This window comes from Lycorma delicatula, chromosome 4, assembly GCF_047948215.1.
Source record: "Lycorma delicatula isolate Av1 chromosome 4, ASM4794821v1, whole genome shotgun sequence".
Classification (NCBI taxonomy): Eukaryota; Metazoa; Arthropoda; class Insecta; order Hemiptera; family Fulgoridae; genus Lycorma; species Lycorma delicatula.
This window is the reverse complement of record NC_134458.1, coordinates 165,430,941-165,445,460: the sequence shown is the minus strand read 5'-3', so window position 1 is coordinate 165,445,460 and position 14,520 is coordinate 165,430,941.

Here is a 14,520-nt window from a genome sequence, read left to right as displayed (position 1 = left end):
GTTAGAGCTGATGCTTTGAAAGTACTTCAGACAAATAGGTCAGTGTTCTTACTTTTTAAGAACTGCAGCTGGTGGTATAATTATATTATATAATAAATATTTGATACAGTGATTAATGTTCGATAATATATATATATATATATATATATATATATATTTTTTTTTTTTTTTTCATTTATTCATTACTTGTGTGATTTGGTATTCTTATACAATGAACTGTAAAATACAAGGACTAATCAAAAATTGAATAATATTTTGTATCATTCATTTTACAGTTTTTTATCAAACCGTTTTTCCAAAGCCATCCTAATTTCATTATTTTAATGTTTTTTTTTTTTCCCATTGTAATTATTTTAAATAGTTTTATTAATATTTAACCATTGTATTCTTTTTTTATATAATAATGAAGTATATTAAGAAGCACTGTACAACACATTCATTTATATGAGTAATTTGCATTTCATTGTAGAAGTTATATATACATATATTTTAACATATTCCTAGTATTGTAAATTATGGGTATTAAAATTTATAATATTTAAAATAGTAACTTGTGTGTGCTTAAAATTTATTATTCTTTTCATCAATTTTTAGAAACTCCAGTAGTTTTTAAAGAATAAGGTATTTAGAAATAACCTCTTAAGTCTGACCAAAATGTTTTGCGAGTTGATAAATATATCCCAAATAGAAACAATAATTGTGATTTCCTGTGCATTGCACATTTACTAGTTGCTGATTAATCGTAATATAATTAGGCTTGTATGCTTTAATGTTCATTATTATAATCTAATTCTATTATACATTAACGTCCTTAAATCATATTAATGATTATATGTTAACTACTCATGATAATTTTATGTATAAAAAATGTATGCTCTTTTTATATATACTAACAGTTTTGTATACCATAACTTTAACTTGTGTATAAGTGCTCTCTTTATTGCTCAAACTACTCTAAAATCATTAATTCATGTTAGCTGCAGTCCATGTTCATTCAAAATGATAATTTTTTTTTTTTATGTTACTGATATTCAGTTATGGTTTGTTTCTATTATTCTTATTATCATTATTTGTATTAAATTAGTAGATTTATTTATATACTAATATGTAATTCATAAAATTAACAGATGTACAGTTGTTCCAAGGTAGCCTGTAGGTGTAACTGGTACAAGCTACTAATTTAGAAGTCTGGGTTGAAGTAATTTTCAAAAAAAAAGATGTTTGAATATTTTTTCCTTAATTACTTAGCACCAGAAACTTGATACCAGATTTTTTTTTGGAATTATGCGACATTAAGAATTTTTCTTTAGTGACCTTTTGTATTTTTTATATGAATATTTTCACGTAATTTGCTGAATGACTATTTTTTTTTAATATGAGAAGATTTTACCTTTGTAAAATCATATAATCATTCATTTCATTTTTACACATAATCTGTGTTCAATTGATATAATATTCTACCAGTATCATTTAAAATAATTATTATATAATAAGAATATATATATGCATCTAATTCAGAAATTTTACATAAATGAAATATTGGCTGTTAATGGTCTCAATTTAAAAAAAAAAAGTTTATTCTCTTTTTTCTTAAGTACAAATTGTATAAATAGAAAGCTGATGATCCAGACTTATCAAGAGCACATTTTGTCTTAATCAGTGAATTACTAGAGTAACTGAAAGTTACTTTTAATTTTTTTAGCTTTTATTTCCACTTACTGTGCTCAGATTAAAATGTTTTCTCTTTTTTTAATTTACGTTTACTGTTTTATAATATTCTTAGTCATACATCAGATTACAGAGTTTTAGCTCATTCTGTATCACTTCTCCTGCAGTAGTACTCTTTCTACTTCTATACCCCTCCTTATAGTATCCCTGATAATATGCAGTCTTCTCAAAGAAAATGCCAAGTTATTTTCTTTCTCTTGGTCTCTACCCATCCATCTCCTAATTCATCATTTTCAGTTCTTTTCTTTCTTCCCCCATTCCATCCAAATTATGATGTGTGTGACAAAAGTAATGAGACTGACTTTTTACTTACCAAAGTTTTTATTTTTTTCAAACAACAATATTATCCCCTTCAAAGTAGTTCCCTTGGGCAACTATACATCGGTGGAGTTGTTCCCACTCCTGGTAGCAGTGCTGGAAGGCTTCAACTGGTAGGGCTTTTAACTGGTCGGTGTCACAGTCTTTTGAATGCTCTCCAGAGTTCCAAAATGACATCCTTTTAAGACATGTTTCAATTTTGGGGAAAAAGAAAAAGTCACAAGGACTCAAATCAGGTGAATAAGGGGGTTGAGGAACTGTAGGAATGCGTTTTGAGGTCAAAAATTCCCTGATGGAAATGGCCGTGTGAGACAGGGCATTGTCATGATGAAGCATCCACTTGTCTGCAATGTCTGGTCTCATGTGAATCACTCTTTTCCTGAGCCTTTCAAGGACACCTTTGTAAAACACTTTGTTGACAGTTTGTCCTGGAGGAACAAATTCTTTATGAACGATACCCTTACTGTCAAGAAAGCAAATCAGCATGGTTTTGATCTTTGATTTGCTCATTCGACATTTTTTCGGTCGAGAAGATGATGGAGTTTGCCATTCTTCACTTTGTTTCAGAATCAAATATCCAGGATTCATCACCTGTGATCATACAGTTGAAGAATTCTTGGTCATTGTCCTTCTGTTACGTTGTGAGGTTTTTTGGCACCAATTTCGCACAAACCTTTCGCATGTCCAAATTGACTGTCAAAATTTGATATACGGTGAAAGTGTTTAAATTTAACTGTTCACTCATCATCCTTATTGTTAAACGATGGTCTGATCTCACAAGAACCCTCACACCCTCAACGTTTTCATCAGATTTTGAAGTTGAAGGTCTCCCTGAGCGATGTTGATCTTCAATGTGTTCTCGGCCTTCCGAAAATGATTTGTGCCAGTGAAAAACTTGTGCTTTTGATAAGCAATGTTCCCCATCTGTCTGTTTCAACTTTTTAAAAGTCACACTCACGGATTCCCCAAGTTTAACATAAAACTTGATTGCACAACGTTGCTCTAAATTCCAATGTTCCATTTTTGTAACACAACAAAAAAACAACTTCACTGATGGCGCTGTCAAAAATAATGTATTGGCTGAACGGAGTTGAAACTCGTACTGAGCATGTGGAAGGGATGAACAAACCGGTCTACCACAGACCGGTAGACACAGCATTACCAGATCGCTCGCAGTGTTACCAATTTCATTACTTTTCTCACACACCTTGTAAAGCATGCCGTCAGTATTTGTGAGAGCCCTACTTTTGTTATATAGACGATCCCTCACCTATAAATAAAAAGTTTGAATAAAAAGTTTATTCAGATTCTAGAATTAATCTATTAGTGAGTGCAGCTGTGGAAATTTTACTCCATTATTCACTCTGATAATCTTTATAATATGTGAAAATGAATTTGTTACAGGGTTTAAAAAATTAAATTGGGTTTATATTACTCATTAAGTCTTTTTTTAGGTCAACATTGTTTTCCTCAAAATTAACAAAAATTATATATCACTATCTTACATCACTTCAAAGTGTCAGTCTGGATTAACAGTTTTGTATTGTATATTAAACTATTGTTAATGCAGAACTAGTAATTTTTCTGATTACTCACCTGTTTAACAATTTTTTATGCTTTTTTGATTGAGATATATATTTATGTATTTATATATATATATTAAGTGCCATAATCTAACATGTGTAGGTGACTTGTCATAAATTATCAGTCCTGTCATTCCCAAAAATGACAAAGCCCCATTTTCTAAAATAGCAAACCACATCATGCTTGGTGTGGAAAGTGAGGATTTAAGTAATTTCACATTGCTTTTAATAAGCCAAATAAGTTGTTACATAATGTCAAACAACAAATTAATATTTCATTAGTTAAGAAACAATCTATTATGTATATTCATTTATACAAAGAGATATGTTATTTGATAAAAGATAATATTCTGAACATTTTGTACAGGTTGATTTTTTTAATTTCTATTATTAGAAGTTTACCTGCCTAACCACTTATTACTAAAAGTATATATTTTTTTTAAATATATTTGTTATAAGGGTACTGTATTATAAAATTTTAACATAAATTCATTCTATATTTCACCGGGGGAAAAATCCTATATATTAGTGTATAAATTATCTTGTTTATTAATATTTAAGTATTGACATATTTCAACCTGTAGAAAACCTGTCATGTAGTTATCAATTGTAGTATGTAGATGTAAATATGTTTGCTTAATATAAAAAAAGAAAACATTAATCTGACATCACTTATTTATTTAAATAAGTCGATTTTAAATAAAATATAATATTCTTACTAAATCATGTTGCTTATATATAATATGTAATAATTTATGTAATTTGATAATGCTAATATATTTATCCTGTTGTTGATACCAGATCATATTTTTAATTTTATACTTGTGCATTCTGCATAATATATACACTGCTACATCACATATAAGTTGTTATTATTATTAAACTGTATTTATATTACATAAAAATTATATTTTATAGCTTGTTGTATATATTTTTCTATTTATTATAATACTATGATTATTTATATATTTATGATGATAATAATAATAATAATAATAATGGTAATTATAAAACTGTATACAAAATGAATGATTAATTACATTATTATAGAAGATAATTGTTTTTTGAATGCAGTTATAATTTAGAGACAAAAAAATATATATATATAATTATGTAAAGTGGAATTATATTGCAATATTTTTATTAAAATAATTAATCTGAATATTGGATTGATAATGTAATAATTATTGATTTTATAACATAAATTATACTCTGTAGACTTTCTTTTCATGAAATTAATTGGATCTCATTTTGGTTTATATAAACTATTCAGTCATAATACATGTTAATTTAATGAAAAAAGTAAATATATTTTTCTACTTGTTATCCAAAGGAGTAGACAGCCACTGGAGACAATTGCTCCAACAGTACTCAGTCACTCTTACTCTATATAGTATAGGCTGTTTTAACAGCAGTTCTGTTTTAATAAATCAAAATTATCCCCTGAAAAAAATACCCATATCATGTTACGTAGAAAATAATATTGATAAAACCAGTTGATTTTATAATGTATAAAATAATAAATGAGATGATGTGGTTCTAGTATCTTAAGTAACACATTTAAATAATGATACCTATCTTAACCTCATTCATCGTTCTTGCATGATTGTTTTAATGTACAGAAAGTTAACTTCATGTTGTATTAAGTTAGTTAAAAAATTATTTGGTTTTTCCTTAATAGACAACCATTTGTCTGAATTTATTAGTCTTAAAAAAAACTATTTTCTATAAATAATGAGAATATTTCAAATTAATAAATAAGATTTCTTGGATTTTCCAGGAAAATTTTTGGTGTTTTCAAAAAAATCCATTCAGAAAACAGCTGGGCATGTATAAATGTATTTATAAAATAAAACGGTTGAGTTAGTTACCATTTTAATGTTTACATCAGTAGCTGCCACGATGAATAGCCACCAAAAGTTTTTGTCCTTCAAGCTTTTATCCGGTCTGTATATGATAGAATAGGTGAAACTTACATAGTATGAAATTAAATCACCCTTTTTTATTAGGTTTTAGCTTAAGTATATTTAGAGGAAGTATTTTATTGCATCACCTGTGTTCAGTGATATCAAAAGCCTACTTTTCAGTACATTGTTTGAATATGTTGATAAAAGCAGTCATTAAAATGACTCGGTGGAAAGAAAGTCTACCATGTGCATATTACATATGTTTATATATATAATATGTTATATAACATATAATATATTTCATAACCTGATTAGTTTGGTCTTTTAAAAAAGGTATATTTAATTATTTTAAATATAGGTATTACTTGTATCATTATATTATTATTATTTTAATTTAATTTTGTTATTTATAAGAATAAATATTCCATAATCAGCAGCTGCAGGCAGCATTAACTTCAAGAAAAATAAAGAATGGATATAAAGAGTTTCTTTCCATTTAGTGTTTTGGTATATGTTTATATTTTTAACCCAAAAATTTATTTTCTTTGAATGATTGTTTTACTATAACTGTTTCATTTAATAATTTTTAAATTTGCGCTCTCAACAATTGGTAAACATTAGTAAAATTTTATTAACTTTTTAACTTCTGTCAGTGATTACCCAACTAATTAATTAACAAGCTGTTTTTCTCTTTTTAACTTAGTTAAAGTAAGTACTGTTTCTTACTCTTATCGATTGCTATATGTAGTCACAAGTATAAAAAGTAAACTGCTTTATTTACGATAGTCCATAAAGTAAAGATTGTTTTGGTACAGAAAAATCAAGATAAGAAATTATTAAACTATTTCCGTTTTATATTTACAGGAACCCTTAAACTATGTTTCAGCATAGTCACCACACAAATTGAAACACCTGCCACAATATTGAACCATTTTGTTTTTATACCTTCTTTATATAATTCTGCCGTCAAGTTCTTCAACCATACATTGACAACTTATTTCAGCTTATCATTGTCTTGAAAGTTCCTGCCTCCTAAAAATTCTTTCAACTTGAGGAATAAATGATACTAACAAAGGTCAAGTCAGGGCTATATGGATGCTGAAAAACATCCTAACCGGAACATTAAAGTTAAGTCTGAGTTATTGCAGTTAAGTGTGGGCAAGCATTATCATGGACAAAGACAACACCACTGGACAAGATACTGCGCCATTTTTTCTGTATGACGCATTGGAGGTGGTGGACTGTCTGACAGTATGCCTCTTAATTGTCTATTTTTTTGTCCTCTTGGCATGAAATCAACCAATAGGACTCCCATTTGATCCCAAAACAAAGTCATTACCAACTTACACATGAGTAGAACCAGTTTTGCTTTATTCAGCTTTGTAGCAATGATTGAAGCGCCTTCCTTGGTAAAATATTTTGATGGTAAACTAGTCCACCGTTCAAATCTTCGGGTGAGGACTACAAAGGAAGGGGTCACCAGAAAATTAAAAAATAACATTCTACAAGTCGGAGCATGGAACGTTAGAAGTTTAAAAAAGGTTGGCATGCTAGAAAATTTAAAAAGGGAAATGGATAGGATAAATGTGGATGTAGTAGGAATTAGTGAGGTTCGGTGGGAAGAAGAAGGCGACTTTTGGTCAGGTGATTTTAGAATAATTAACTCAGCTTCAAGTAATGGGCAGGCAGGAGTAGGTTTCATAATGAACAAGAAGATAGGGAAGAGAGTAGAGTATTTCAAAACGCATAGCGATAGAATCATTGTAATAAGGATAAAATCAAAACCTAAACCGACAACGATTGTTAACGTCTATATGCCTACAAGCGCCCATGATGATGATGAGGTAGAGTGTGTATACGAAGAGATTGATGAAGCAATTAAACACGTAAAAGGAGATGAAAATTTAATAATAGTTGGAGATTGGAATGCAAGCATTGGAAAAGGCAAGGATGGCAATATAGTGGGTGAATACGGGCTGGGCAAAAGGAATGAAAGAGGGGACCGACTTATAGAGTTTTGCACGAAGTATAATTTAGTAATTGCCAACACCCAGTTTAAAAATCATAATAATAGAATATATACATGGAAAAAGTCAGGCGATACTGCAAGGTATCTGATAGATTATATCATGGTTAAGCAAAGATTTAGAAATCAACTCGTTGACTGCAAAACGTACCCTGGAGCAGACATTGATAGCGACCATAATTTAGTGATAATGAAATGTAGATGGGGTTTAAAAGCCTGGAGAAAAATTGTCAGATGAATCGGAATTTAGAGAAGCTTTAGGAAGAGGAGGTAAAGAAGATTTTTGAGAAGGATATCGCATGAGGTCTGAGTAAAAAAGATAAGGTAGAAAGTGTAGAAGAAGAATGGGAGAATGTTAAAAAGGAAATTTTTAAATCAGCAGAAGCGAACTTAGGCGAAACAAAGAGAACTGGTAGAGAACCTTGGGTTTCTGATGATATATTGCAGCTGATGGATGAGTGTAGAAAATATAAGAATGCTAGTGATGAACAAAGTAAAAGGAACTATCGACAATTAAGAAATACTATAAACAGGAAGTGCAAACTAGCAAAAGAATAGTGGATTAAAGAAAAGTATTCAAAAGTGGAAAGAGAAATGAACATTGGTAAAATAGATGGAGCTTACAGGAAAATTAAGGAAAATATTGGGTACATAAATTAAAATCCAATAATGTGTTAAACAAAGATGGTACACCAATTTATAATACAAAAGGTAAAGTCAATAAGTGGGTGGAATATATAGAAGAGTTATATGGAGGAAATGAATTAGAAAATGGTGTTACAGAGGAAAAAGAGGAAGTTGAAGAGGATGAAATGGGAGAAACAATACTGACATCTGAATTTAAGATAGCATTAAAAGATTTGAATGGCAGAAAGGCTCCTGGAATAGACGGAATACTGCGCAGTGCAGGTGAGGAAGTGATTGATAGATTATACACACTGGTGTGTAATATTTATGGAAAAGGGGAAGTTCCATCAGACTTCAAAAAAAGTGTTATAGTCATGATACAAAAGAAAGCAGGAGCAGATAAATGTGAAGAATACAGAACAATTAGCTTAACTAGAATTCTGTACAGAAGAATTAGAGGAGAGTGGAAGAAGTGTTAGGAGAAGATCAGTTTGGTTTCAGGAAAAGTATAGGGACAAGGGAAGCAATTTTACGCCTCAGATTAATAGTAGAAGGAAGATTAAAGAAAAACAAACCAACATACTTGGCATTTATAGACCTAGAAAAGGCATTCGATAACGTAGACTGGAATAAAATGTTGAGCATTTTTAAAAAATTTGGGTTCAAATACAGAGATATAAGAACAATTGCTAACATTTACAGGAACCAAACAGCAACAGTAATAATTGAAGAACATAAGAAAGAAGCCGTAATAAGAAAGGGAGTCTGACAAGGATGTTCCCTATCCCGTTACTTTTTAATCTTTACGTAGAACTAGCAGTTAATGATGTTAAAGAACAATTCAGATCCAGAGTAACAGTACAAGGTGAAAAGATAAAGATGCTACAATTTGCTGATGATATAGTAATTCTAGCTGAGAGTAAAAAGGATTTAGAAGAAACAATGAAGGGCGTAGATGAAGTCCTACGCAAGAACTACTGAATGAAAATAAACAAGAACAAGACAAAAGTAATGAAATGTAGTAGAAATAACCAAGATGGACCACTGAATGTGAAAATAGGAGAAGAAAAGATTATGGAGGTAGAAGAATTTTGTTATTTGGGAAGTAGAATTACTAAAGATGGACGAAGCAGGAGCGACATAAAATGTACAATAGCACAGGCGAAACAAGCCTTCAGTCAGAAATATAATTTGTTTACATCAAAAATTAATTTAAATATCAGGAAAAGATTTTTGAAAGTATATGTTTGGAGTGTCGCTTTATATGGAAGTGAAGCTTGGACAATCAGAGTATCTGAGAAGAAAAGATTAGAAGTTTTTAAAATGTGGTGCTATAAGAGAATGTTAAAAATCAAATGGGTGGATAAAGTGACAAATGAAGAGGTGTTGCAGCAAATAGATGAAGAAAGAAGCATTTGGAAAAATATAGCTAAAAGAAGAGACAGACTTATAGGCCACATATTAAGGCATCCTGGATTAGTCGCTTTAATATTGGAGGGACAGGCAGAAGGAAAAAATTGTGTAGGCAGGCAATGTTTGGAATATGTAAAACAAATTGTTAGGGATGTAGGATGTAGGGGGTTTACCGAAATGAAACGACTAGTACTAGATAGGGAATCTTGGAGAGCTGCATCAAACCAGTCAAATGACTGAAGACAAAAAAAAAATTCATTCCTCATTCAACATACATTTTCCAAATTAACAATAAAATGCATGTTATGTGAAGTAATACATGAATTCTCAACAAAAATTAAAAACTGCACAATCTTTTTGAGGCAAACCAAAATAAATTAAATATTTTTAATTAAAAATTTTGATTTCATATTAAGAATTATGATTCCTTTTAATTACAACTTTATTCCAATCTATACCAGGGCAAGTGTATTCTGTAAGTGAAAGGAAATTTTGAGATTAATTTCATAATTTTCTTATGTGTTTTTAGTGTATAAAAGGTATTATTACTAATGTAATATAAATTGATCAAAAAGCAGCGTTATTAAAGCATTCACTCTCTGCTTATCTTATTGGCCCATTAATTCAGTTTATGGCCATTATTTTTTGTGGAAGGATGCCCTCTTTCACACATCCAATCAGAATAAATATTTTTTTATTGATGTTTTCTATTGGTATACTGATTTAATAAAGACTTAAATTAAACTAATTATCTCACAATTAAGATCATACCATTCTTTGCTGACATTAAAGAATCTTTAACATTTTGCCCTGGATAAGAATGAAATTTTTTCTGGAAAAATTTTATTTTATTTATTTATTTTTATTAAACATATTTTTTGAGAACAGTTATTACATTGTCATATAAATATAATAAATTAAAATGTTGCAAGAAGAAATGATGCGACAATCCTTCTCCTAGGATATCACTTCTATTACATTTTAAACAAGGTAATCGTTAACTTATCCATTTTCTTGAATGTATAATGAAACGTTAATGATATATACACCTATTGGAAATTTTATCTTCTTAGTATGAATTTTCTTGTAAAGATTAAATGTAGTGAAAGCTTTCTACTACTAACCATTACAGTGAGTATGACTCTGAACTGCTGTGTTTCATCTCCAGGTATATTTATTGTAGTTTAAAATCATGTACTGTCTATCATTATATTTTTTGACAATTTGAAAAAAAAACAAAAATAAATATTTGTCTCATATGCCCAATGTCTTATAAATAATAACATTTATCATGTAGAATTTGAATGTTGAATGAAGTTCAGATGTACATCAGTTTTTTATGAAGAAATGTAATCTTCATAGGAAATTATTTGGTTTTTAAATCTTGTATTCCCCGCCTACTTTCTTTAATGATTGATAAAGTAATATTTAAAGATTTTATAGTTTCTAAGACTTTTCACATAAGCATCTTTTAAGCTACAGCATAATTGATTTTTGTGACTTTTTAATATACTTCACAAATTATTTTTTAACTTAAATTTATTCCATTTTTGGGTTCATCTAAGACACTTGTTGCCAAGGAAAGAATCCTTTGGTTTTACTTCTGACAAAAATATCCCTTACACAATATGCCACTACACCTGAACAGTTGGCATTTTCTTCAACAAACTGCACTATACATCTCTGTAAAATTATTTTCTTCAGTTTATTTAAATTCATATTTATTGAATTATGTAACCAAGAGGTTTGTAATGGCATAGAAGATTTAACTGCTGGTAAGGATAAGAATAGTATGAACTGTTTTTTTAAAACAGAAGCACTATTCAAACTTTGTTTAAATAATAAGCAGTAAAAAATCTATTCTATACCACCTGAAATTTAAACTTTATTTATGTTATAATCATAAATTTATTTCTGTAACAGTAGACAAAAATAAATACATGCTTATGCATTTATAAAATAGAAAAACCAAGTTATTGTAATTTTATGTGTAAAAAAATCTAAATTTAAACTAGTTTAAACCATTTAAATTTACAAGCTTGCAGACTTTAGGGACCTTACAAAGAGACCTTTAGAAAATAAATGTATATTTGTATACATTTCTTATGCTTTATTATACAAGGTGAGCAACTTAAAATCAACACAGGCTAAACTCAGTTGTGACATGTAAAATTTTATGAGTGAAATGAAAATGTAAAATGATCATATTGAGAGTCATCTGATTCAAAATATTGTCAATGCCATCGATTTCTTGTTGAATATTCACCTTTATTTTATCAATAGTGTGGGGATTCAGTTCGTATTATTTATACAAGCTATAGAGAAAAATTCACAAGTAAACAAATCTGGTGAACATTACACTCAGCTGATAGTAGCAGCTGATGTCTGCTACTGAATTGTTTGATGTGTAACACACTATTCCATCTTGTCACAAGAAGCCATACTCGTTTTCAAAAACATCTGTTAACTGAGTGTAGAATTATTTGAAATTTGTATGGTAGACTTCTGTACTGTTAGTCCGATCAAAAGAGATTGGCCTCTTTAAACATTTACCAGAAATAACATGACATTAATTTTCTCATCATGAAGTGGATGCTCAAACAGCCAGTGAGGATTTTGAGTCGTCCAATACCTTTCTCTTTTTTTTTAGCCTCTGGAACCGCTGTAAGGTATTACTTCAGAGGATGATATGTATGAATGTGTACATCCTCTTTGTAATTTGGTCTGCTCGCATAATATTTGCTGTGAGAGCGTCATGTTCGAACATGCATATGACAAGTCCTGCTCTCAGCAGTATAAAAGAGGCATAAGGGACTGCAGAATGTCAGTTTAGTTTCAAATGCCAAGTATGTGTCCGGTGCCTTTATTTAAGTTTTTAAAAATGTAGTTAATAAAAATAATAATAATAATTGAGGTTTTGGTTTTTTAGTGTACAGTCAAACAGTGTAACTGTTTTGTTTTTTTTTTTCAAATTAGATTTGAATAAAGATGGATAAATAAATTTACATTTAAGGATAGTTAAAATGACAAAGCATCAGACAATCAGAGAAAAACTCATATTGCCTGCTGCAATTGGTCAGTGCTATAGTATGCGTAGAAGAAGCAAAAAAATTCCACTTTCTAATGACACAGTATCAAGGTGAATCGACGACGTGATTGCCAATGTTCATGACCAGATAATTCAGCAAATTAGTTAAAGTGGATTTTTTAGTATTCAGTTTGATGAATCAGCAGATATAAAACATTTCTCAGTTCTTATAATTTGGAAGCTATGAATGTGACAGGGACAGATCAAAGAAAATATGTTGTTTTGCAAATCAGTAACTGGTTGTGCAATAGGACGATGTCTGATGTTTTTTATGAAGCCACAGAAATATAACATTGATTGGTATTGGACTGAGTAATACTTGATTGTTGTGCCGTCAGGCCCAGGCCGGTGGGGGGGGGGGGGCAACAGAACAAACAACACAAAAAAAAAGCGTAGATTGAACAAAATGTATTGCGATAACTTTGATTGTGCAAAGGCGGTAAACAGGAAAGGGATTTCTGAAAAAATATAAATATCGTTTTATACCGTGGGCGGAATGGACCGCGACCCCCCCCCCCAGGTTGAGAAACGCTGTACTAGAGTATTTTGAAAAAACCCATCGGGTTGGTCTAATGGTGAACGCGTCTTCCCAAATTAGCTGATTTGGAAGTCGAGAGTTCCAGCGTTCAAGTCCTAGTAAAGCCAGTTATTTTTACACGGATTTGAATACTAGATCGTGGATACCGGTGTTCTTTGGTGGTTGGGTTTCAATTAACCACACATCTCAGGAATGGTCGAACTGAGAATGTACAAGACTACACTTCATTTACACTCATACATATCATCCTCTGAAGTATTATCTAAACGGTAGTTACCGGAGGATAAACAGGAAAAAGAAAGAAAGAAAAGATTATTTTGAAAAAAACACTAAAAATCGTTTGTTGTTAATATTGTTTTTATTCATCATTCATACTGTTGTGATAATCAACATATGCATTCTTTTTTAAGAACAAAAATGTTTCATAATTATTCAATGAATTTTAATAAGCATGCTTTTACAAAAACTTACATGACAATTTGTACTGTGTTTGACGTAAATTTATTGAATTTTTTAACTTTTTGAAAATTTAATCATGGTAAAAAACACCCTACAAAACAATTTCATGTCTACTATGTGATAAATCGACACCATGATAAAATACTGAACTTAATTTGTGATGATTAAATGCAGCATTTCCCCTAAAGCTTATACATTAAATGCTTTTTTATCTCGATAACCATATTTGAGACCTCAATGACATATTTAGTTATGATCAAAACTTTTACTGGTAACACCTAGAAATTTTGCTTGATTATTTAATGTTTTGTGATTTTGACCAAACAGCTTAGCCAGTCCCCATCCAAGACTATTTTCTCAGTAGAGTGATCTCCCCTTTCCTTATCCATGTTGCAGTATTTTATATAATTATTTGATGGAACAACTAAGTGAATGAACAACGCTGACTTGTCACATTTATATGCTTAGCACGACACTGTTATCATATTTCGCTATTTTTGAGATATTTAAGTTAGCTGAAAATGAAGGAATGGTTGTCGACGATTTCATGTATTTTACTAACTAGTAATTTTGTTTATGGGTACCGATTAGCTACACCAAAGTGTTTTGTTCATGTCACTGATTCATTCAGAGGTAGTAGGTTTCTATTCAGAAACTTTACTGCTTCAGTACCTGGTGTCCGAGAATTATCATAACAGCTTTGATATTGAGTAAATAATGCATTTATTAAGATATAAAAACGGGTTGTGTGAGTCTATAAATATACTGACAATTTTTTTTTATCTGTAATCAAAGCCATTCAAGGAGTGCACCATTAGTAATTCACAAAATAT